The sequence below is a fragment of the Oryctolagus cuniculus genome, chromosome 15 (assembly GCF_051225735.1).
Source record: "Oryctolagus cuniculus isolate XC-2025 breed Fujian yellow rabbit chromosome 15, ASM5122573v1, whole genome shotgun sequence".
Classification (NCBI taxonomy): Eukaryota; Metazoa; Chordata; class Mammalia; order Lagomorpha; family Leporidae; genus Oryctolagus; species Oryctolagus cuniculus.
Window position 1 is genome coordinate 65,365,876 of NC_142881.1, and position 26,195 is coordinate 65,392,070.

The 26,195-nt window shown below is 38.5% G+C and overlaps 1 protein-coding gene across 3 annotated transcripts in view; it reads left to right on the plus strand.

The window, feature by feature from the left end:
* Positions 1–26,195, plus strand: part of ADK (adenosine kinase) — a 598,204-nt gene that overhangs the window by 430,846 nt on the left and 141,163 nt on the right. The gene's annotated exons all lie outside the window — the stretch shown is intronic.

Genomic DNA, 26,195 nt, shown 5'->3' on the forward strand with positions numbered 1-26,195 from the left:
AAGGAAAGGAAGTTGATTTTATAGACAAAGAAGAAGACAGAATCAAAAGCAAATTAGGGACAGAAAGACAAGAAACAGAATAATAGAAAAATAACTGATGGGTTAACGCCATCTTACTTCAGGTTGTCTTTTTTGTAAAGATTAAGACAGGTAATTTCATTATTATGCCAATTGAAATCAGCCTGTTGGGGAAATCTGGCTTTCTAATCCTTACTTCTCAGAAAGTCACATAAATAGCTTAGTTTCAGCTTGATTTCATGGAAATTTAGCTTAAGTAACCCCATTTTTATTTTTGGCCTGATCTGTTCAGGGCTAGTAAGGAGCTTAGTCCAAAACAATGCTCCCTGTAATTTTTATTTAATAATCTTCTTGGTAAAATGGCACACAGGATGATTACTCTTTGTGGTAAGAATTTTTACATTTTGTTTAGTTGAAGCCTTTTTGAAATAAGGGTATGGTAATGTAGGGCATCTGGGGCTTGCTCATTTACATTTAACCTGATTTCAACCGTGGATAGTAGATTTCCCAGTTTTTATCTTTTCCATCCAACGTATTCCCCAAGAGTGAATGGTATAGCTGACATAAATGCTTTGTCTCCCTGCCAGATGTACTCTGCAGTGTGATGCAGTTATTAGAATGCTGACCTGGGAGTCATGGGACCTCTGATTTGTTAGCAGATTTAGCTATGTGGGGATGACAAGTCCATTTAACTTTTCTAGCTCTTAATTTTCTCTTTTGAGAAACGGCAGTAAGCAAAATACTCTGTTTTGTTGGTATTAAGTAAAATATGTGAATATGATTTCAGAAGTACAAAGGGCTATGTAAAAAACAAGGCAGTGATGTGATACTTTAATTTTTATTTTAATTTTCTGTCATTGCACCAAGGAAAGTAGAATCTGTATGATCCTGAGTACAGACATAAATATGAAACAAGAAATATCCTTCACAATTTTAGCAAGCCCCAAATTGTGTAAAGTGATAATTATAGAAATAGAATTACTGGGTTATAGATTTTTCAGAAGAATAGTTAAAAGTTTATTTCAGCTTGTTCCTTTTAGGCACTTTTGGAGATCAGATGTACTTAAATTTGATCACAGTTTATTGAGAGCATATTTTGTGCCAAACACTGTGCTTAGCATGAAGTATTGAGAAAACTCTAGGAGTGTTATTAGTCTGTGGTTACATAGTCAGTTACTCATCACATTCTTTTTGCTCTCAGCTTTTTCCAAAATGGGGATCTGTAGTGTGTTTTCATAAATGGAGTTCAGGTCAGGCTTTTTGTTCACGTCAAGTGCCATTTGTATAAATACTTTTTTTTTTTTTTTTTTTTTGACAAGTAGAGTTAGACAGTGAGAGAGAGAGACAGAGAGAAAGGTCTTCCTTCCATTGGTTCACCCTCGAAATGGTTGCTACGGCTGGCGCGCTGCGCCGATCCAAAGCCAGGAACCAGGTGCTTCCTCCTGGTCTCCCATGTGGGTGCAGGGCCCAAGCACTGCCTTCCTCGGGCCACAGCAGAGAGCTGGAATGGAAGAGGGGCAACCGGGATAGAATCCGGGGTGCCGGCGCCACAGGCGGAGGATTAGCCTAGTGTGCCGGGTTGCCGGCCTAAATACTTTTTTTAAAATATGTATTTATTTATTTATTTGAGAGGTAGAGTTACAAGGAGAAGGAGAGACAGAGAGAAAGGTCTTCTATCTGATGGTTCAGTCTCCTAATGGCTGCAGCAACCCAAGCTGGACTGATCCAAAGCTGGGAGCCAGGAGCTTCTTCTGGGTCTCCAATGTTGGTGGAGGGGCCCAAGCACTTGGGGCATCTTCTACTGCTTTCCCAGGCCATAGCAGAGAGCTGGATGGGAAGTGGAGCAGTTGGGACTCGAACCAGCTTCCATATGGGATGCCAGCATTGCAGGCGGTGGTTTTACTTGCTGCACCACAGCTCCAGCTCCTGTGTAAATAGTTTTAAGAGCTTCAATTTGTGGAACCCCTACACTACTTTAACAAGCCCAGAGACTCTGGTTTCCACTAAAAACATAATCCTGTCTGTTTTCAGTCTGGAGTATGAAGAAGGGAAACCAGGGGACTTCAGTCTCATACTGTCAAATTTTGCTGTGAAATATAAGACTTCAATATGTCATTTTTTTCCTATATTATGAAATTGACTCCTTCTCTAACTCCTTTCCCTTAGAAGGGTTTTTGAATTGTCACTCAAAAATATGACTTCTCATAGGATTTGTTTAAGATATTTTCAGGTGAAATGGATATGATGTACCCTTTACTATTTTATCATTAAACTGCAGTCCATTTGAGCTATAATGAAGAATTCATTTTGATAGGCAATGTATGTTTTTGGTAATTTGTCTGAATAAAAATAAGTATTGAACATGAGCAATTAATAGAATCAGTATTAGCACTAATTTGTCTAGTTAAAACAATCCTAAATTTGATGCATAAAATCCTGTTATACAGCATCAGTCCAAGTTGGATTGATAGTCTGTAGAAAACAATTTTTCACATGAGGAAAAATGGATTTTCTTTCTTTTAGCATGTATTAATGCAAAAATGACCTCTTCTTTTCCTCCCATCTTCCAGAATGAAAATGCTGGGTAGGAGGTGAATTCAATTTACTCCTTCATAATCAAACTTCACATCTGTTATGCTGAAGTCAGAGTTTATCTCACTTCTTATGTGGAACCTCAAAATACATCACAAGGAATACTGTAAAATAAATTAACAATTTTTCCTTGTTACTGAGAAGAAGTTACAAAATGGGTGCAAAACATATAAACTTAACCAAAGAATGTTGTCATAACTAAATGATATTTATTATTTTTCAAATTACAAATGGAAAAAGTGGAAGATTTACGAGACTGGATTGACTTTTAAATTTCAGTGAACTAAATTACTATGTAGCAAATGCATGCAGGAGGTAGGACTTAACTAGAAATATTCTCATCCATTTTTCTTTAGTTGTTCTCACTTATATTATCTGAACTCTGGGTTTCATTTCTTTTACTTTTACTCTTTATCAGTGAGAAAATACTCCAAGATACCATTGATTTAGTTATTAAATTTCCTTTATCTTTGTCAATAGCAGGTAATATGAGTACACTAAATATTTCTGGAAAGTGTTACAGAACCCCAAATCATGGGTTTGCTCGCCCAATGTATAGTGACCTAATCACTGACATCAGAGTGTGGAAGGAAATAGGTATTTATTAGCAGGGTGCAGAGCAAGAAGTTGGGCAGTTATCTCTTTGTTACCAGCTTCTAGAGACGTTAAGTAAAGGATCTTGTAGACTGAAGTTCAGTTTCAGAGGTGCAGGTCTCTGCTTGGCTCACAGTGCTCATGGCCCTCCCTTGATTTATTAGTGATACTGTGTTTTCTTGGCAATTCTGATGATAGCAAAGTGGGCTGTATTCAGCCTGGGGGCTACATGCAGGTGATAGTTACTCTGCTCTGGATCTGGGGCTTCTGGAACTCTCAAGACAAAACCAAACATCAAGATGTCGTCTCTTATAGAGAGGATAAATAACCTCAGTCTTGTGATCTGGGGTGCTGTGGAGTCAGCTGTACCACTCCCTCAACTTAGTGAATTAATTTTAGTAAGAAATTTATTTGCTGGTTGGCGCCATGGCTTACTAGGCTAATCCTCAGCCTGTGGCACTGGCACCTCAGGTTCTAGTCCCAGTTGCAGCACCGGATTCTGTCCCGGTTGCTCTTCTTCCAGGCCAGCTCTCTGCTGTGGCCCGGAAGTGCAGTGGAGGATGGCCCAAGTGCTTGGGCCCTGCACCTGCATGGGAGACCCAGAAGAAGCACCTGGCTCCTGGCTTCAGATCAGCCCAATGCGCCAGCCGCAGCACGCCAGCCGTAGTGGCCATTTGGGGGGTGAACCAACAGAAGGAAGACCTTTCTCTCTGTCTCTCTCTCTCTCTCACTGTCTAACTCTGCCTGTCAAAAAAAAAAAAAAAAAAGAAAAGAAAAGAAAAGAAAAGAAATTTATTTGCAATCTTAGGACAAAGAAACTAAAAGTTAACGGAGGGAGACTGAGAGACTGTGGGAGACTTGGGCCTGGTAGTTCTAGTATTGGCATCATAGGCACTGTGTAGAGGCTGGATTTCAAAAGTTGGCTCCTACCTGGATAAATTTCAAGTTAGATCACTTAAAAATTACTTTTAATATAATCCTATAGGATGTCCTGTATCATAGGGTAGTTGCACATTTTTGGAACCTCTCATTCTTAGGAAAATAGTTGGACATATAGGCAATTGGTTAAAAAAAAAAAGTGAGAAAAATTATTTATATTTATATTGCTTTATTTTATTTGAAAGGCAGAGTTACGGGGAAAGAAGGAGAGACAGAAGAGATCTTCCATCCACTGGCTTATTCCCCAGTTGGCTGCAGTTGCCAGAGCTGGGCCAGGCTAAAGCCAGGAGCTAGGTCTTCTGAGTCTCCCAAGTGTTTTCAGGGGTCATTTTCTGCTGTTTTCTCAGGCCATTAGCAGGGAGCTGGATCAGAAGTGGAGCAGCTGGGACACAAACCAGAACCCATATAGAATGCTGGCGTTGCAGTTGGGAGCTTAACTTGCTACTCTACAGCACCAGCTTGGAGAAGAATTTTTTATAATAATCAGTAAAATGTTTTCTTATTCTGGAGGTTTATAAGACATTAAAATAGGTAAATTTGCCAAATTAAACATCTATGGATTATGGATTATATATTTCATCAAGTACCTTCAAGTTATTAAACATTTTTTCAACCTTAATAATGTTCATTGTAGAAAATAAAAAATACAGAAACATGCAAAGAAAAAATTAAAATCAGCATTCACCATATAATTAAACATTACTTACTCTCAAATTTTTTCATGTGTATCCTTTCACAGTTTTTTCCACACCTGTCTTAAAACTTTTTATTTTGGCCGGTGCCGCGGCTCACTAGGCTAATCCTCCGCCTTGCGACGCCTGCACACCGGGTTCTAGTCCCGGTCAGGGCGCCAAATTCTGTCCCGGTTGCCCCTCTTCCAGGCCAGCTCTCTGCTATGCCCCAGGAGTGCAGTGGAGGATGGCCCAAGTCCTTGGGCCCTGCACACCATGGGAGACCAGGAGAAGCACCTGGCTCCTGCCATCAGATCAGCACGGTGCGCCGGCCGCGACGACCATTGGAGGGAGAACCAACAGCAAAGGAAGAAGACCTTTCTCTCTGTCTCTCTCTCTCACTGTCCACTTTGCCTGTCCAAAAAAAAAAAAAAAAAAAAAACAAAAAAAAACAAAAACAAAAAACAAAAAAAAAAAACCTTTTTATTTTGAAGTGATTTCCAACCTGAAGAGAAGTGGATAATTCTCTCTCATTCTGTTTAAGTATATTTGCCTAACTACATACATTATTCAAATTTTTCTAGTTCTCTTAAGAATGTATTTTCTAGTTACTTTGTTCCTCAGGATTCAATCCAGAATTAGGCAGTGCCTTTACTTGTCATGTATGTTTGATATTCTTTTTTTTTTTTTTTTAAAGATTTACTTATTTATTTGAAAGTCAGAGTTACAAAGAGAGGCAAAGAGAGAGAGGTCTTCCATCCACTGGTTCACTCCCCAGATGGCCACAACGGCCGGAGCTACACCGATCAAGAGCCAGGAGCTCCTTCCAGGTCTCCCATGCAGGTGCAGGGGCACAAGGACTTTGGTCATCTTCTACTGCTTTCCAGCAGAGAGCTGGACAGGAAGTGGAGCAGCCGGGACTCGAACCGGCGCCCATATGGGATGCCGGCACTGCAAGCAGCAGCTTTACCTGCTACCCTTTCTTTAATCTGGAACATGTCCTTAGTCTTTATTTCTCTTTCATGACATGGGTAGTTTTTTAAAGAGTACATCCAACTGTTCTTTAAATGCAAATTTTTAATAAGTTGAAAGTATTTCTAATACTATAATTTTACATCCTTTTCCCACTTAATGTTATATTTTCAGCATTTTCCAGTGTCTTTAATTATTCTGTCAATTATCATTTTGGATGGCTGTATGCCATCATTTATTTTCATTAGTCTATTGTTGTACATTTTTACTATTTCTATTTTTTTTTTCAGTATTACAAATACAGTTGGGAAGAGCATCTTTGTAAATAAATCTTCACTGTAATTTTAGTCTCTGAATCCACTTATGAAGTATTTCAAGTCCTTGAAACAGGAAACAACAAAACAAAAATCCTACATGAGAGGATAATTAAAGGTTTTTTTTTTTTTTTTTTTTTTTTTTTTTTTTTTTTTTTTTTTTTTTTACAGGCAGAGTGGATAGTGAGAGAGAGAGACAGAGAGAGAGAGAAAGGTCTTCCTTTTGCCGTTGGTTCACCCTCCAATGGCTGCCACGGCTGGCGCGCTGCGGCCGGCGCACCGCGCTGATCCGATGGCAGGAGCCAGGAGCCAGGTGCTTTTCCTGGTCTCCCATGGGGTGCAGGGCCCAAGCACCTGGGCCATCCTCCACTGCACTTCCGGGCCACAGCAGAGAGCTGGCCTGGAAGAGGGACAACTGGGACAGAATCCGGCGCCCCAACCGGGACTAGAACCCTGTGTGCCTGTGCCGCTAGGCAGAGGATTAGCCTAGTGAGCCGCGGCACCGGCCGATAATTAAATGTTAATCTCTATGATTCTGAATGTAATTAGAAAACAAATTTGGGAAAGGAAGAAATTGTCAGATGATGAAATTGTCCAGTTAAATTTGAGTTTTATATGGGACATACAATAATTGGGACATACTTATACTAATAAAATTATTTCATGTCAAATTCAAATTTAACTGGACATTTTATATTTTATCTAGCAGTCTATCAAAAGTTTGAATATTCTTGTAGTCTTTGTGCAGTGGTGATGAAAGAATGCAAAGGATATGTTTTGCACAGATAGAATGGCTTGAGATTGCCACTAAAGCAGGAATGAAAGCAAATTTGTGGAAAGAATGTTCTGTAACTCCAAATGCTTTGTGTCCCATTTGCTACTGTCTCCTAAATCTCTTAAACAGTATCTGTGAACTATAATCACTAATGTTTGTAGAATGAATAAATGATTTTGTATTCTAGAAAAAAAAACAGTCTTTTTGGAACAAATGTTATTTCTTGTAAATAAGTAGGTAACGATCAAATTTCCATTAACCTGGGAAACCTTCCAAGAGGATTTGGGTTTCTTACCTTCCTTTATTCTTTATTTCATGATAATTTTTTAAGTTTCTTCTATGTTTCAGATGCGGGGGATCCTTTTGTAAACAAAAACAGAAGTAGTGCCTACCATCATGGATTTTACAGTCTGTGGGAGAGGCAGACATTATTCAATTAAGACATTGAATTTATAATTATAAACATCTGAGTATTGTGAGGGAAAAATCACTTTGTTCTGAAATAATACAAAATGAACTTGACCAAGTTAAGAGCAAGGTTGTATTGTGTCTTGTGGGATGGATTAATCTCTTTTATGAAATCTTGATTCATTCATTTATAACTTTTCCCCTGTACATTATTGATCATTAGGGAATACAAATTAATAACACAGGGAGATACCATTGCTCATCTACTTTGTAAGGATGCAGAACAATAGAGATTCTGTTCTTTGCTGGTGGGACCATATACTGATACCACAGATTTGGAATATTTTATGGTAGTATTTTTTTCTTTAATAATATTAACCATACATCTACTTCTTGACTTAAAAGTCATTTACCCAAGGAGAATGAAAGCATACACACCCCCCCCCCCAAAAAAAAAGAGCTTGTGCAGGAAGATTCATCATAAAGAACAGATATGTCCATCAAAATGGCAGGTTTTTTTTCAGCAAATGGTGGTGTATTCATTCAGTAGTGAATTGTTAGTAAAAAATGAATAAACCACTGATATGCTAGGAGCATCATTTTGAGCAAGAAGAGTCAGGCACAAAAGAGTGTTTGTATTTTGTATTATGCCATTCCAAAGGACAAAAGTGATCTAGTTTAGAAATCAGTAGTTTCCTCTTTGTTAGGTGATGTAGGAGTTGACTGATGAAAGACATTAGAGAAAGTACTGGGATGATAGGAGTATATCTTGTTTTGAATGATCATTTAAGATCTGTACATCGTATTTTATGTAAATTATACATCAGGAAGACACAGAATGCTATATATAATAGTCAGTTGCAAGCCAACTCAGCATATTTACTAATAAATCTCACTCATTTTTATCTTTTTTAAAAGATTTATTTAATTATTTGAAAGGCAGAGTGAGGCAGAGGCAGAGACAGAAGTCTTCCATCCCCTGGTGCACTCCCCAAATGGCTGCAACGACTGGAGCTGAGCCAATCTGAAGCCAGGAGCTAAGAGCTTCTTCCAGGTCTCCCACGTGTGTTCAGAGGCCCAAGGACTTGGGCCATCTTCCACTGCTTTCCCAGGCCATAGTAGAGAGCTGAATTGGAAGTGGAGCAGCCAGGACTCAAACCAGCATCCTTATGGAATACCAGCACTGCACGCGGAGGCTTAGCCCACTACACCTTTTTAAAAAAGATTTATTTCTTAGAGCTGGTGCTATGGTGCAGCGGGTTAATGCCCTGGCCTGAAGCGCCGGCATCCCATATGGGCCCCTGCACCCATGTGGGAGACCCGGGAGAAGCTCCTGGCTCCTGGCTTCGGATCGGCGCAGCTCTGGCCGTTGCAGACAATTGGGGAGTGAACCAGTGGATGGAAGACCTCTCTCTCTCTCTGCCTCTCTTCTCTCTGTGTAACTCTCTGACTTTCAAATAAATAAATAAAATCTTAATAAAAAAAGATCTATTTCTTGGTGCTAGCATTCCAATATGGGCACTGATTTGTGTCCCAAGTGTGCTCCTCTTCTGATCCAGCAGAGAGCTAATGGCCTGGGAAAGCAGTGGAGGAGCCGGCGCCACAGCTCACTAGGCTAATCCTCCGCCTTGTGGCACCGGCACACCGGGTTCTAGTCCCAGTCGGGGCACCGGATTCTGTCCCGGTTGCCCCTCTTCCAGGCCAGCTCTCTGCTGTGGCCAGGGAGTGCAGTGGAGGATGGCCCAAGTGCTTGGGCCCTGCACCCCATGGGAGACCAGGATAAGTACCTGGCTCCTGCCATCTGATCAGCGCAGTGCGCCGGCTGCAGCGCACTGGCCATGGCGGCCATTGGAGGGTGAACCAAAGGCAAAAAGGAAGACCTTTCTCTCTGTCTCTCTCTCTCACTGTCCACTCTGCCTGTCAAAAAAAAAAAAAAAAAAAAAAAAAGAAAGCAGTGGAGGATGGTCCAAGTGCTTGGGCCCCTGAACCAATGTGGGAGACCTGGAAAAAGCTCTTGGATCCAGGCTTCAGATCAGTTCAGCTCTGACCTTTGAGGCCATTTGGGGAGTGAACCATATGTTGGTTTACTCCTCAAATGGCCACAACATCCAGGGCTTAGCGAGGCCAAAGTGAGGATTCTGGAACTCTATCCAGGTCTCCAGTGTAGGTGGCAGGGTCCCAAGTACTTGGGACATCTGCTGCTGCTTTCCCAGGCACGTTAGCAGAGAGCTGGATCAGGAGTGGCAAGCATATGGGATGCAAGAGTTGCATATGGCAGCTTAACCTGCTGTGCCACAACGCCAGCCTCTGCCTCACCCATTTTTAAAAAGAACAGTAAATCCTACCTGTTTCTAGAAAAAGAAAATGTTAGAATTTTATTTAATGCCATTTAACATATGCTTATGTAAACATGTCATATATGACATACAAATTTTGAAAAGATTATCTTAAAAAGTGACTGAAGAAGCTCCCTAAGAAAGATCAGTCTTGCCTTACTGTATATGTTTTTATGTTGAGTAAGACAAAGGTGCTTTCCCACAGTAGCTCCTTGTCCTTTTCTTACTCTTTCTTATGGTAAAATGGAAACCGTGATGTTCTGCCCTTGGAAGGGTAAATGTGTATCGAAGTACTCTCTTTCTTCTGCCTTCTATTATGGAATATTTAATATATATCAAAGAATATGTATGACATACATATGTTACAAAGCATATGCCTCTGCCTCCCTCATTTGAAGCTCCTGCCAGTCCCCTGCAGAGCTAATGTGTATTCTGACTTTTGTGTTTTTGTTTTCTTGTCATTTACACATATAAATATGTGTGTACTCTCTGTATATATAGCCCTGATCCATATGTGAATATATGTATATATATACACACATTTTTGTATTTGTGCATATATCCTTATATTGCACATTATTTAGTTGTATTTATATAACTTTTTTGTAGATAAGGTACAATCTAGTCTCCTGAGTTTTGCTCTTTTCAATTATTATATTTCTAAGATTCACCCATATTGTTGTACACAGCTAAAGCTTATTAATTAACATTGTCACATACTATTCTGTTATTGACATATACCTTTTTTTTTTTTTTTTTTTGGTTATTTCTCCTGTGCCCTCCTCTCATCCTATTCCCACCTATAGCAGTAGTTAAATAAGCATAATGGTTAGTGGCTTTCACTGGTATGTAATATTGTTAACAAAGAGTTGAAATTATGACTTGAAAATGTAGATGCCATTAGAAATCCCTTCTATTTCTATAACCATATTAAGCTATGTGATTTGTGATTTGCATATTTATAGTAGGCTAGGAATTACATGGTTTTAACGACATCTGCAGAGTGGAAAGTTTTAACACACTAGAATGAAATGTATTTTGGAGACATTCTTGGTATCTGAAGATCAGCAAGCTCCATATGGTGCCACTGAGCCAATGAGTTTGAAGAAAATGTTCCTCTTGCTGAAACAGCACAAAGTATACATTGCCTTTTTGTACACAAAAACAAATTTATAGTCTTTCCAGCTTTCTACATAGTTGTATGTGTAAGGTATGATGATTGTTCAGTATAACCTGCTTTATTTAATGTGTAATTTTCCTCCCAGTTCCAATAAAATGATAATATATTTTGTAAATTAGAGAAGTATTACAATAAAAAATTTCCAGGTCAGTATTAATACTAAGTTATAAGAATGGTAAAGATTAGAATATTAGCTTTTACTATAAATAACAGCCATAATTTTAGTTTGTTTTTTATTTTCAACAATCCATTTTGATATTAATATTTATTGGAAGTGACACAGTATTTTATTTCCCCACAGAATATGGTTCACTGTGAGATAAAAACACTCAAAATATTTGTTGTGATTTTGTGTACCTGCATATTAGCTATGTAACCATGGTGTGATATATTCATTGTGGTAGCAGCTCAGTTAATGTGACCACAGGCTTCAGGTAATACTTCACTTGGTATAGATTTTTAGCTTTTTAAAAACAGTTTGTGTTAAGGGCTTATTTTTCTCTCTCTCTCTTTTTTTTTTTTTTTAAGATTTATTTATTTATTTGAAGGTAGAGTGGGCCAGGATGAAGGCTGGAGCCAGGAACTCCATCTTGGTCTCCCATGTGGGTGGCAGGAACTCAACTGCTTAAGACATCATCAGCTGTTTCCCAGGCACATTATCAGGGAACTGGATCAGAAGTGGAGTGTATGGTCTCAAACAGGCACTCTCATATAGGATACAGGCATCAAAAAAGTATCAGCTTAACACACTTTGCCACAAGCCATGCCCCTTTATTTATTTTTAACACACTCAACTCATTAACTCTTTTAAAAAGTCATTGGTGTCAGATCCAATTAACTATCCCATAAGCCAGAATTATAGATGAAAAAAGAGGAAGAAAATTGAGAAACTTGTAAAGATTTCTATCCTAAGTGGTGTCATACAGAAAGTTTAAAATTAAGTAAACACAGTCCTCAACTTACTATGATTGGGCTCAGAATTTTTCAACTTTCAGTGGTACCACAACGATATGCATTCAGTAGAAACCATGCTTCTAATTTTGAATTTTGGTCTTTTCCTGGACTTTCAGTATGTAGTATGATAGTCTCAAAGTACTAGGCAGCGGCAGTGAGCCTCAGCGTCTGTTCACTGTTGTGACCACAAAGGGAGCAACGGATACTCTACTTTAAACTGTGTTGCTCAGCTATGATGTTAGGCAAGATTACTATGTGAATTTTTTGACTTAATTTTTCCAGTTTTCAGTGGACTTAACATAGGAACTATTGTAAGGATGTCTTTGAAGTGCAGGACAATCAGAGCCTATCTAGAAGCAGTCAAAAATGATTGTGTCTTGGGTAGATCTTTTTCTCAGTGTTCTGCTCTGAAAGCACTGAGAAGGTTAAGGTAACTGTAGGGCCGAATCAGAGACTTTCTGTCCATCATCAACCTTAAAATTTGACTACATTGGTCTTAACAGATGCAAACCCCTAGAGTGGTATAGGCGAGCGCTTTCCCAGTGGCCAAGGCTGAGACTAACGTTTAGCCTTACGTCACCCAGGACATTGCTCATACTTTTTAGATTTCTGTTAGTAACAGTGATTCTCTTAAGAAGCAACCAAAATGCTGGAATAAAAGACACTCTGAATTTGTTTCCTTGAATGCGGAAGGCATTAAGGGGGCTGAAGGTTTATTAACCTCATTTAAAAAAATAGTAGATTTTTATTCTAATAAGTCATACCTCAATGAAATTTAAGTTATTGCAGCTTCAGGCAACAATTACTTATATATTGACAACTTAGACATGTTTTACATGCCCGTTTGCTCTCCTGTTCACTACTGAAATGTAGTTACCATAGCAATGAGCACATCACATGGTTCTTGTGCTAGTTCTAAAATAGAGAACAGCAATATGCCGTATGAGCTCTGCTTATTTTCTGTGTCAGGACTGCATATACAACTTGAGGCTATTCCATACCCTTCTCAGTGCAGATAGCTTATCATTGACTTAGAAAGCTTTCAAAGCAAAAAGCAATTGGCAGGAGTATATATCAAGTCACTGGCTTCCCTTCTGCTATATGGTGTGTGTTCTTTGCCACTGGAGCTAAAAGAACAGCTTCACTAACTTGACCAGCAGGGATTCTGCTACTGTATATTTAACCAAATATTTTCTGTTGCTTATCAGTGCCACTTAGAAGATTTGGTGGGAGAGATGTATATAATTCATAATAACATTTTCTCAGTTGCGTTGACCAATCCTCAACCAATCTTAGCTTTCTCCTGCTGTCTACCATTATGTGTGAAGTTAAAAAAACACAGAAGTCTTTTTTAGGGTTTGAAGAAAGGAAGACGCCAGGCATAGCTGGAGACGTGGGACCATTATTGCTCTGTAAGATTGAAGTGTAAGTTCTACAGCTGTGTATCTATGGAAAAGTCCTTAGATTTCTGTGATTGGTGCTATCAGGCCCCACTCATGCCTTACTCTTGATCCTTTAGAGTATGTATTGGCTGTCAGACCTCAAGAAATAAAGAGCACACCCCGTCAGTGTGGATTTTAGCAGATCTTTGAAACAATCTAAATACTATGGCATAGTAGGGAATGGTGCTGCTGTATAACCCTTTCTAGCAATGAATAAATAAGCAAGACGAATTTCAACTCGAGCTATTGGCTCCACTATAACTATAAACTGTAGCTATAGATTTAATATTTTAAATATTCTTTAGTGAAACTACTAGAAACAGCTGTGCTGCGTGTATAGTGGAGGAACTCCGTGCTTTGTTCTCTCATTGCTCTCTTGACTAAAAAGAAAAGTGGTAGAAGTTTTTTGAAGTTATAAGTTATGGTGCTGTCTTCAAACCTCTCATGATCTAGCTTGGAAAATTAAGCATAAGTATGTCAAAAATTAAATAATAAAAAAATATTACCCAACAATGCATAGAGACCCCCTCCCTAAACCAAAAGAAAACAGAAAAATTTGGCATTCTCTTCTGTAGCAGTATTATCTGCTAAGGAAATGTTACTGGTGGCAGAGCTTTGGTAGAGCTTTTGCATTTCTAGCATGCAAAATGAAGAAATCATCAAAAAATAAAGCAAAGTATTCAGTTTACAGATGGGTGAGTGGTCATCTGTGAGTTTGTCCATTTAAAGGTGATGAGTGTACTTACTGTCTTGCTAGTTGTACCATTTGCCAGTTACTCTTCTGTTGAAGGCTTTCACCCTTATTGGAGAGAAGTAATCCCTGGATATTTTAACATACCAAAGGTTGTCAAATCTTAATACCACAGAGTAAATAAATTTAAGATCCTTTTGTCATGTCAGTTTTGGATAGGCAAGAAGAGAGACAATGAGACTAGTAGTCTCCATCAGGGAGACAGTGAAGAATACGAATCAAGAGACAGGGCATCAGAAAAAACTGTTGCATACCTTAGTGTCATGTGAATATAGATTTCATCTGTCGAATATGGGTGTTTTTAATCCCCGCATATACTTACTTCATTGAAATTGACAAGTGTTTTCAATGGGAGCAGTTAAAATATTTTAAGATGTTCACTGTTTATAATTTATCTTTATATGAGTCATAGTTAAACCAAAGAAGCAGAACCAGTAGAAAACATAAACAGAGGGTTTGTTGGAAGGACTTAAGTTATGCGATTGTGGAGGCTGAGTCAGCTATCGCAGAGTCCAGTCAGGAAAGGAAAATCATTAGCAGCCTGGAACCCGATGGTTATAAACTCAGCTCTCTTTTAAAGGGCTAGCCTAAATAGATCAGGAGCACTTAAGATTATCTCCCTGTTGATTAATTTAAATCAGCTGGTTAGGAGTTCTGCAAAATTCCATCAGAGGAACAACTAGATTAGTGCCTGATTGAGTGACTGAGGAGGGTTGTTCAACCTAGTTAACATGACATATCAAAAAAAAATTACTTTTCCGCCTACAAATAGTAACCCCATGAATCACTTGTAGTTAATCAAGTGCCACTGACCCCAGCCATATTCAGAAAATATGCTTTGTCACAGATTGCATAATGGGCCTTAGAATTGGACCAGTTTCCTTAAGAGGCCTTCTAAATCAATCCCTTCATTTTACAGGTACTAAATCTGAGCCCAGAAATGTTGTGAAATTTATTTTTATGATGTCAAAGGAAGGATCTCACTTGGAATGTTCACCTAGTCTTTCACTTAATGCTCTGTAAGGTTTAGCTAAAATAGTAGTTAGAACCCTGAAAGTACTCCGTTTTTACTTTAAACTAGTTACCACATTTTATTGCTATTATATATGCAAGGTTCTGATCTGTAGGAATATTTCTCTGTGTACAAAGAATACGTAGATTAAAAAACTGAAAATCTGAACACTTAATGAAATTTTGTAGAGGCATTTTTATCAAAAGATTTGCCTTCTGGGGGATTGAAAACATATTCTAAGAGGTCTCATAAAATTTAGTGACACCATTTTACTGTTTCCCCATTGCCTTTTCTCCTAATTTGCTTTGTAATTTTTTAAAATGGATTCCTACAGTTTGCCCTCTGATGTGATATTCTTAGAGATCAGTGTTTTATCTTTTTAAAAGATTTATTTATTTATTTGAAAGACAGAGAGAGAGGGAAAAAGAGAGACAGAGAGAGAGATCTTCCATCCACTGGTTCATGCCCCGAATGGCCACATGGCCTGAGTTGAGCAGGTCCAAAGCCAGAAGCCAGGAGCTTCTTCCAGGTCTCCCACATGGGTTCAGGGGCACAGGGATTGAGCCATCCTTTGTTGCTTTCCCAGATACATTAACAGGGAGCTGAATCGGAAGTGCAGCAGTGGGGCTCGGACTGATGCACATTCGGATGCCAGTGTTACAGGCGGTGGCTTTAACCACTGTGCCACCATGCCAACTCCTAGAGATAAGTTTTAGTGAAATTGGTTGTGAGATTGAATTGTTCTTAATTCTTTACATCTGTTGCTCTTGAGCACTTGTACAAGTTTCTCACCCTCTCTGGATCCCTTAAAGCCATTTCTTAATTTTAAAAAAAAATTTGAATGTTTGCTATATACCAAGCACTTTTCTTGATACAGTGTTGAACACAATCTAGTAGGAAAGTGAGACAGGGAAACACCAGCATTAATTGTAGGAAGTAGTGTTACTGGAAATTTTAAGGACATTTTTCATGTTGTATGAATGCCTGACATTGGCCCATTGCCTAATACATAGTAAGTGTTTTTAAAATGCTTTTTGAATAAATGAGGCCTATCTGACATTTTCAAGGAGCTGGTTAAAGATCAGTGAATGTTCTGATTTGGGGTTGGATTCAGGGACTTAAGTATATTGGAATGGGTGCAAACACACTTTAATTGGTTAGCAGTTTGCACCATTTCCTTCAGCAATAGTCTTGCTCTCCTCATCCTTGACCTTTAATCTTTGTTTGAAATTAGTGCGTCAGTTTGTACTAGTTGAAATTGCTGGTGACCTAGTGACATCACATATCTGTAGAAGAACAGGGACATCGAGTCCTTTTTATGTTGCTGCATCGCTAACCAGGCTTCCAGCTATATTGCAGAATATAAAGTAGATCCCTTATCAAATCTGGCACATAAAATTTTGGGATCCTTTTTAATACACTACATGTGCTTTCAATAAATGCCTGCTTTGGTAATAAATTAAATGAATGTTTTTTGTGTCAAGAACATTTGCATTATATTTTATTCTCTGTAACTTTGAACCTGTTCTTGTGAACCAGGTCAGGGGGAAATTGAATTTGATTTCTATATATATATATTTTAATTTATTTGACAGGCAGAGGTAGAAAGTGAGAGAGAGAGACAAAGGTCTTCCTTCCATTGGTTCACCCCCAAAATGGCCGCTACGGCCAGCATGCAGTGGCCAGCACGCTGCGCCAATCCGAAGCCAGGAGCCAGGTGTTTCCTCCTGGTCTCCCATGCGAGTGCAGGGCCCAAGGAGTTGGGCCATCCTTCCCTGCACTCTTGGGCCACAGCAGAGAGCTGGACTGAAAGAGGAGCAACCGGGATAGAACTGGCGCCCCAACCGGGACTAGAACCCGGGATGCTGGCACCGCAGGCAGAGGATTAGCTAGTGAGCCAAGGTGCCAGCCTATATTTGGTTTTACATTCAGTTAATATTTTTTCTTTGATTGTGTTGTGTTGTGGATATTTATTTTATTTTGTGTTTTTGATTTTGTTACTTAGAACGAAGTTGAGAATCCCTGGTACTTTCCCTTAACTGTTCTCTAGCCACACTGGTCTACTTAGTTTTTAAAACACTTGAGATCTTTATCCTGCCCTCTCAGCTTCCTTGTACGTACTCTTCCCCTCCACCTTCACCTATCTTTAACCGATTGTTCAGTGTTACTCCTCCAGCTATCCCTTATTCATCCTTTAGCTGTCAACTTAAATAACATTCTCAGAGTATCCTTATATGTCCCTACCTACCAGATATTAATTTGGTCTCTCAGTCTCTCCTGTAGTGCTGGTTCCTAGCACAGAACCTGACACGTGGTGGATGTTTAGAAAGTGAAAGGATAGATTGACATATTGAACATTTACGTTCTAGTCACTGTAGAATGCTCTCAAACTTTCCTAAGTTTGATTTCCAAAGACTGTGTTATTTTATAAATAATATTCTTACTTTCACTTTAGGAACAATGCAGTATTTTTTTAATAAAATAGAATAAAAATGTAAGAGTGCATTATATAAATACATATAAACTTAATTCTGTGTATGGCAAGTTGCAAAGTAAAATGAATATTTTACCACAATTTCTGTTATACACCTTGAAAGCCTCCACTTTAGTGAATAGTGTTGTATAATAATTTCCCCACAAGTGTGTCTACAAAACAACCTGTTTGACCTCTCAATTTCCGCAAGCCTGAATCTGGTATCTGCAGTCTATGGCTTTTTTTTTTTTTTTTTTTTTTTTTGTTTTTTTTTTTGACAGGCAGAGTGGACAGTGAGAGAGAGAGACAGAGAGAGAAAGGTCTTCCTTTGCCGCTGGTTCACCCTCCAATGGCCGCCGCTGCAGCCGGCGCACCGCGCTGATCCTGGCAGGAGCCAGGAGCCAGGTGCTTTTCCTGGTCTCCCATGGGGTGCAGGGCCCAAGCACCTGGGCCATCCTCCACTGCACTCCCTGGCCATAGCAGAGAGCTGGCCTGGAAGAGGGGCAACCGGGACAGAATCCGGCGCCCCAACCGGGACTAGAACCCGGTGTGCCGGCGCCGCAAGGTGGAGGATTAGCCTATTGAGCCACGGCGCCGGCCAAGTCTATGGCTTTTTTAAGAGTCTCTTGCTTAGAGTCAAAAGCCAGAGTCAACACCTCCCAGAAAGACCATTTAAGTTAAATGAGCCCATCAAGATTTGGGGAAATGCTGCTTGAAAAGAGAAAAATCCATATCGCATTCTGCCTTTAACTTTCAAAATCCAAAAACTTTTCTCACGCCCAGGAAAACTAATGGTATTTCCTTTTTTCCCTTTAATGACTCATGAGCCCCAGCCCTGTGATTTTCTTAGTTTCCTATATTGCATTTTACTTTTATGCTTATACTGTTTCTTCCCAGAATTCTGTTTAAGTCCAATACAGAAATCCTTATGCTCCTCAAACCAATCCTGACTAACCCTGTTCCATTTTTAAGAAATGCTTTTAAATTTCTTACCATTTCGACATATATTTGTCAACATTTTTATACAGCATTACCAGACACATGATCACTATTTTGTATTAGAAGCAGATTTTTTGTATTTGTTTTGGTTTTTTAATTTCTCTTCTGTCTTGCGACCACATTGGCTATTTTGAGACACCTGCTATTAAACTGTATGAATGCTTAGGTTCACTGGCTCTGCTGCTTCCTAGGACATGGGTATCATGGCCAAGGCTAGTAGGAGCTTGTAGGATTCTAAATCATTTAAAGGATGATTTTAAAACCAATGGGAGCCAAGAGGTTTGATAAAAACAAAAAGCATTCAGAAAGGAGGAGTTGGGACACAGAAAGTAGAATCACACGTCTTAGAAGTCAGCCTGGCTCCAGCAATACTCCTGAAACATAACTGTATCCTTAGCATGTGTGTGTTGATAAAACAGTGTTCCCTTAACAACTGAATGAAGAACTTAAAGGTTTTAACAATTCAGAATTTCTTTCTGTGATACCAGTGATTTTTAAACAACTGGTCCTATCAGGAAAAATTATAAACCTTGTTTTAGGAAGTGATAAACCCCCCCTTGCCATGCTGTTTTTCACATTAATTACTATGATTAAAATTAAGAAAGAATAAAAATTTTGAAGACAGTTAAGTAAATCCAAATTGGTTGTGGAATAAAGGCCAAAATGTTATTTTCAGTCATGTGGTACATATTTCCATATGTTCTAAAATTCCTTAAGAAGTTGGCACAAAGTTTGGCTGAAACAATTTCTGCCTTTCAACTGACAGGTGCCTCTTTTTTTATTGTAGTATTAATTCAAATTAATAGTGTGTAGTATTAGTAAAATTAGAAAATGTGTAATACAGACAATAAATTTGTTCAGTATCTGCCCCCGACTTGAGCCGCACAGTCCTCACTGCAGTGTATTCCCTCGCAGCCTGTGTCTGTGTTCCTCCTCCCCTTTGCCTTCTGGCCTCCTTATGTCTTTATTTTCTCCTTTTCATTTTAACCACAATCACTTCTCTATCAGATGGTTCTTGTTTCTACTTCTGAATACATTTAAATGCCATTTATAAAGTCAGAAATTCTTATTGAATTTGGTTTTAAACCTAATGGGATTCAGAAGTAGTTTGGAACTGCAATGTAATTATTAAATGTAGGTTTTAATACCAGTGATGATTCACATTTTCCAACTTCTATAATTTTACACTTTGTTTTTCTTGGCATGACTTTGTTTTAAGTATCCGTTAAATGAGGAGAAAAATTTCTTGGATTTTGACTTCTTGAAAGAAATAATGAATCTTTTCCTGTCACCTTTTAAAAATATTCTTTACCTTTTACAGAAAGGTATGAGCAGTAGAAAATGAGAGATTTTTAAATCTGCTTGCTGATTTAGGTCAATCATTTCTTAATAGGATTGCTGGGATTTTTTGTTTAGTGGGGTCCTCCCTAGTTGTATTCTGTCTGTGGCTGTTAGGTAGCTCTCAAAAATCATTTTTATGGTTGAACTTTTTGAGTTAGAAAGATTTCAGGAAATGTGAAAAGCCTCTCGTTTTTGAGATTAAGAATCTTAGAAAGAGTTTGTATCTTGCCTATAGTTAGCCTAGGGTTAAAGTTAGAGGCAAAAGAAGGACTAGAAACAAGTGTCTTGATTTCCTGCCCAGGACTTTTTTTTTTTAAAGGTTCATTTATTTATTTGAAAGGCAGAGTGACAGAGAGATCGTCCATCTACTGACTCACTCCCCAAATGGGTGCAGCAGCTATGGCTGGCCCACACTGAAGCCAAGAGCCAGGAACTCCATCCAAGTCTCACACATGGGTGGCAAGAAACAAGTCCTTGAGCCATCATCTGCTGCCTCACAGGTGGATTAGCAGGAATCTGGGTCAGAATATCAGAGTAGCTAAACCAGCTACTCTAAGCTAAAGTGACTTAAACCAGGCACTTTGATATGGAATGCAGGCATCCCAAGTGGCAACTTAATCCTGTGTACAACAATGCCCACTATGTAAAATATGGAAGGCCACCTGGTTTGCCTAAAGTCTATTATATTGTTTATATCTTGGAATTTATCATTCATGTGCTTCACTATTTGAATTGAAATATTTTGTGTTTATCATGTTTTGTGATCTACCATCTCAGAATTTTTATCTCTTTCTTTTTGCATCTAGTCTTATATACTCTTTCTTATTTGTTAAGGTAAAATAATCTTTCTATAAAATAGTTCTATTTTTGTACCTACTCAAAAACCTTAATGTCTCACACTCCCACTGTCTATCTCCCACATAGTAAATGAATTAAGTCCTGGAGCTTCTTCCAGGTCTCCTTCTTGGGTGCAGGGGGCCCAAGCACTTGGGCCATCTTCTACTGCTTTGCCAGGCCGTAACAGAGAGCTGGATCGGAAACGGAACAGCTGGGACTCAAACCAATGCCCATATGGGATGCTGGCACTGCAGATGGCGCTTAATCCACTACGGACAGTGCCTGTCCCTAAATCTAACTTTCAAGTCTTAGTGCTTTTCACTCCTATGCTCTGGACCATTTGCCATTTTCAAGACATGTTTCTGTTTTTCTGTACTGCTTTGTCCTTCTTTGCATACACTTTCACTGAAAATGTTACCCATCTTTTCATATTGAGGTCAGCTTCTATTTCTGCCATAAATAAAGCCTTTTCTCTTCTTCTCTTTCCTTTAATTTCAGTTTTACATATTATATTCTGTCTTTAACTTTTGTTTTCTTCTGATTTTGCTTACCTTATTTTTGTTTAACTATATAAGTCCAAGTACTACAACACTATAGAAATGTATCTAATATGTTTGTTGGTTACTAAAATCCTTTTTTAGCTTTTATTTATTGATTTTCCTTTTATTTGAAAGGCAGAGAGACAGAGATGTTCCATCCTCTGATTCACTCTCCAAATGCCTTTATAGCTAGAGCAGGAAGCCAGAAGCCTGGAATTCAGTCTGGGTCTCACATGGGGGTGGTAGGCACCCTTGTACTTAAGCCATCCCTACTACTTCCCAAGGTGTACATTAGAAGGAAACTGAATCGGAAACAGAGGCCCTGGGACCTGAACCAGACATTCTGATATGGAGTACAGGTGTCCAAGCTGTGACAAGTACTGTGCCAAACATCTACCCCTATGAAAATTCTAAAAGTAGACAGAATACAGTTATTGTTACTCTACTTTATTCATATAGCAAATAATCAAATTGTTGTCCATATTATCATAGCCAAGTGCCTAGCTAGCACTAAGTAGTTACATGGAACCTACCCCTATAACATCTCGGTCCTAAATCCAGGTTCCTTTCCTTTACCCCTGCTACTGCTAACCCAGTACTCCCTAATTACTGGGATCCACTTGATAGGAAAGCGTATCTCAGACCTCTGTTGTGTCTAAATCATTTTTCATCTGTTAAGCTAATCAAGAATCCATTTTCCTGTTTGTGAGGTGTAGTTCATGTTCATTAGAGATGTAACTCATATCATTCCTTTCACAACAAGATTTTTGGGATTGTTACCATCACTCTGATTCAGACTCTTGTCTTTGTAATGTTTACACATAAGGTCAATTGACTGTGTGTAACCTCTTTTGCAATAACACTGATGTGTGTGTGTGTGTGTGTGTGTGTGTGTGTGTTTGACTTATTTGAAAGGCAGAATTAGAAAAAGAGATCTTCTATCAGTTGGTTCACTCCCAGAATGGCTGCAATGGCCAGGGCTAGGCCAGGCCAAAGCCAGGAGCCAGAAAATTCATCTAGTTCTTCTATTTGGGTGGCAGGGGCCCAAGTACATAGACCATCTTCTCCTGCTTTCCCAGATGCATTAACAGGGAACTGGATCAGAAGTGAAGCAGCTGGGACTTGAACTGGTGCTTGTACAGGATGCCTGCATCACAGGCGATGGGTTAACCCACTGTGCCACAACACTAGCCCCAAAGTGGCATCACCTTAAAATTTAAAAATATATCCCAATTGTTATAAGCTTATTTAGACTTATGTTTCTAGCATACATGCTGTAAATTTTCTAGTTATATTGCATATCAGCAAATAAAATAGAAGCTTGACATAAAGTTGCTGTCTGTTGATAACTTACCAGTTGTTCAGTTTGGGACTTAATTATCCCTGTTATTTTATCTGTATGTAGAGTTTGTTCTGTAGCTTTTGTTTTTAGTTTGTTTTTCCTATTTCTCCTACTTTGGTAGCAAACCTTTTGGCATTTTGTTATTCTAGTTTCCTGTGCTCTTTGATATCTTATATCTGCAAATAAATATATGGATTGCATATATCTTTAAAAATATATAATCATAATTAAGAATTCAGAATGAAATATTTTCTTTAGAAAAAATCCATTTTCCTGACTTTTGGTGTGATATGAGATGAGACAAATGCCAAAATCCTTTAGCACAGCTTCCTAGAGAAGGACAGCTGCAGATACGATACAAAATGCATTAATACTTTTTGCAGAACACATAAGACCAGCAGCTCCCCAAGGTTTTAGTCAAATCTTAGATGCCATCCTTGAAAATCTAAATACATATAGGTAGAAAGATCATTTTTACCTTTTAAAGTTAAAAATTCTATTGAGTTAATCAACTTGTTCTGATACAAACTTATTTAATGTGAGATAAAGTTCTAGGATGTGAAACAAAACTGTGTTCTGAAAAAGCTGATAAACTAGATGAGGAAACAGACTAAGTTATAATGTAGCATAAGAAATGTGACAGAGGAATATACAGTGCATTAAAGTCAGTCGACTCTGATCCCCAGGATAAAGTGTGAACTGAAAGAAATCAGTCAGTGTCAATCTACTGCAGAAGTAGTTGAGGGCTTCTCTTCTTTGCTTAGTGAAGGTGAGTGCTTTGGGTACTGTTATTTGGTAAACCAGTTAAGGATTTATTATCTTTTCTGTGCAGAGCAAAACTTCAGATGTTTTGAGAATAAAAGGTGAAAAAGTTTCTGCACTAAGAATTTATAATCTAGTAGGGGAGATAAGTTATCTATACATAAAACTTAGATTTGCAGTCTGCACATAATTGTCATAAGAGAAGCTTTACAAGTTGAGCAAAATTCTTGTGCAATGCAGAAAGTCACTTCTGGAAGTAGAGAAAGGAGAGACCATGAACAATTCAAGAAGGCTTCCATTAAGTGAAAGATGGCTGAACTAACCCCGGAGGGATGGGTAGGATTTTGACAAGAGTGGTTGAAGATATTCTAATTCATTTAGTGCCTACATGTGCAAGGTAGCATGAAGGCAAAAAAGCCTGGGGCATGTTCAGAGAATAGCAAGTATTCTAGTTTGAGTGGCATCTGGTACATGTATAAGGGAATAGTGAAAGATCAGGCTAGAAAGGAAAAGTAGGGACACATTGTGGAGGATCTTTGAAAGTCAGATTATTAAACTGGGACTTTTATGAGATAGGTAAATAGTAGGTAATTTAAGCAAAGGCTCATCTGATTTGATATTTTGAAAAGATGAGTCTAATGTATGCAACGATGCATTCAAACTGGGTGAGACCAGTCTTAGAGACTGGTTAAGAAACTATAGAAGTAACTTATGCAAGAGGTAGTACAGGCTTGACCTAGTTTTAAGTCAGTAGGATTGGAAATAAGGGTGTAAATATTATAGGTGCTGTGGTTACAAAATGGATTTGGCAGAACTTGGTCCTTATCAAATGTAAAGAGAAAGAAAAGTGTCAAAAGAACTCAAGAAGAGAGGCAGGATATCTGCTGATCATGTCAAATGAAAGGAATAAAGGAAATTACCCTCGAAGAAATGTAGAGAGAGAAAAGATTGGAAGACTGAAAAATGAATTTCTAGGAAAAGACAACATGTTGGGAATTTAGGAAATGAGGAGGAAGATAAGCAACAAAAAAGGTGAGAGCAGAGGGAAAAATATATGCAACAGAAAAATCGGTAGTTTCTAGGAGAGGGTGGAAAAATTCTAAAGCAGAAATAAGATCTCATTTTTCACCTTTTAAGTTGTCCCTAGGGATTGGAAGATCCAAACAATAGAGCTTGAATGTGCCAAGCGTATGGGGGGAGTTGTCATAAACTGAAAGAATTGAGGGAAATGAGTATTCATTTTCTTAAATAATCCTAAGTGTTACACAATGCAGAAATCCTTCCCTCAAAAACAGATCACACCTTATCCCAAACAGCCACGAGGAAAGATTTAGACAGGTGACCTCTTAGAAAAGAGCTCCTGAGATGGGTATAGATAGAAGTCAATTTGTAATACTGTGTACAAAAAGTCGACATGATTGTTAAAAATAATCCTGCATCTCATCTGTTAGCCCAGTCATTTTATAATGTTTCATACAGTAAAAATTGCTGTGCTTTTCTTAACTACTACTGTACTGCATTATCTTCAGTTGTTGATAGCCAAGTAAAACTCATCCTTTGTCACAGAGATTATGAAATACCTAAAGCGAGCAATAGTGTTTGATAATATGTTGTCACATATTCTGACAAGAGGATCTGGAGGGTGGAAAAAGATACATTTCTTGATTCCATAGATTTGATTAATGCCTCTCATTTCATTATCAAATGGAATATGAGCTTTCCATAAATATTCTGTATTTCTTAAAATAGATTTTTTTTATACAGCAAGGGTGACTCATGCCAGTACTGTGGCATAGTAGGTAAAGCCACTACCTACAGCACCAGCATCCCATATGGGCACTAGTTCAAGTCCCAGCTGCTCCACTTCCAACCCAGTTCTCTGCTATGGCCTGGGAAAGCAGCAGAAAATGGTCCAAGTATCTGAGCCCCTGCACCCATGTGAGAGACCTGGAAGAAGCTCCTGGCTCCTGGCTTTGGATCTTCTCAGCTTTGGCCATTGTGGGCATTTGGGGTGTAAACCAGCAGATGGAAGACTTCTCTCTCTCTCTCTCTCTCTCTCTCTCTCTCTCTCTCTCTCTCTCTTTGCCTCTGCCTCTATGTAACTCTGCTTTTCAAATAAATAAATAAATCTTAAAATAGTTTACCTTGTACCTTTGACTGATTTGTTTTCTGTGCACATTAGGTTTTTGTTTGTTTCTGATTTCTTGTAGTTGTGGGGATTTTTTTCTTTTGTTCTGCTTTTTTACTTCAGAGGCTTGTAATTGATTATTTCCATGGTTGTCATTGCTACTTCTCACTGGCCATTGTGTAAATTTTATGAAGATTGTTTTTAAGACAGCATCATCATAATACACTTTGTATATAATTTATTTGAGTCATCTGGCAGTAAAGAACAAACACTATTATTGGTGATATTTGGATATGATTTATAGATACATGCATCCATATGTAAAAATTCTGATAAGGGGAGTTTATTTTTCACTAAGACAAAGAGAATAGATGCTTCTCTTTTTTTACTATGTTTTGTTATGTTGATAAAATAGGATATAGTTCTATAATTTTTTTTCTAATCCAGTGCTGTTTTAGACCATGAATATTACTTGTATTCTTGATCCTGTTCCCTCTTCTTTCTCCAAAAACCAAGACTCAAATAGTGGAGCTTTTGTAATTGATTCTATGCTTAGAGTCAAAATAGCTGGGAACTAGTTTTCTCATTTTAAAATTTATTTGAGAGAGAAAGAGATCGATCTTCCATCTGCTGGTTCACTCCACAAATGGCCACAACAGTCAGGACTGTGCCAAGCTGAAGCCTGGAATTCCATCTTGGACTCCCATGTGGGTAGCAGTGGCCCAAGAACTTGGGCCATCTTCTGCTACTTTCCTAGGCACATTAGCAGGGAACTGATATTCCTAGTATGTTCCTCTAAAATCCATATTAACATTC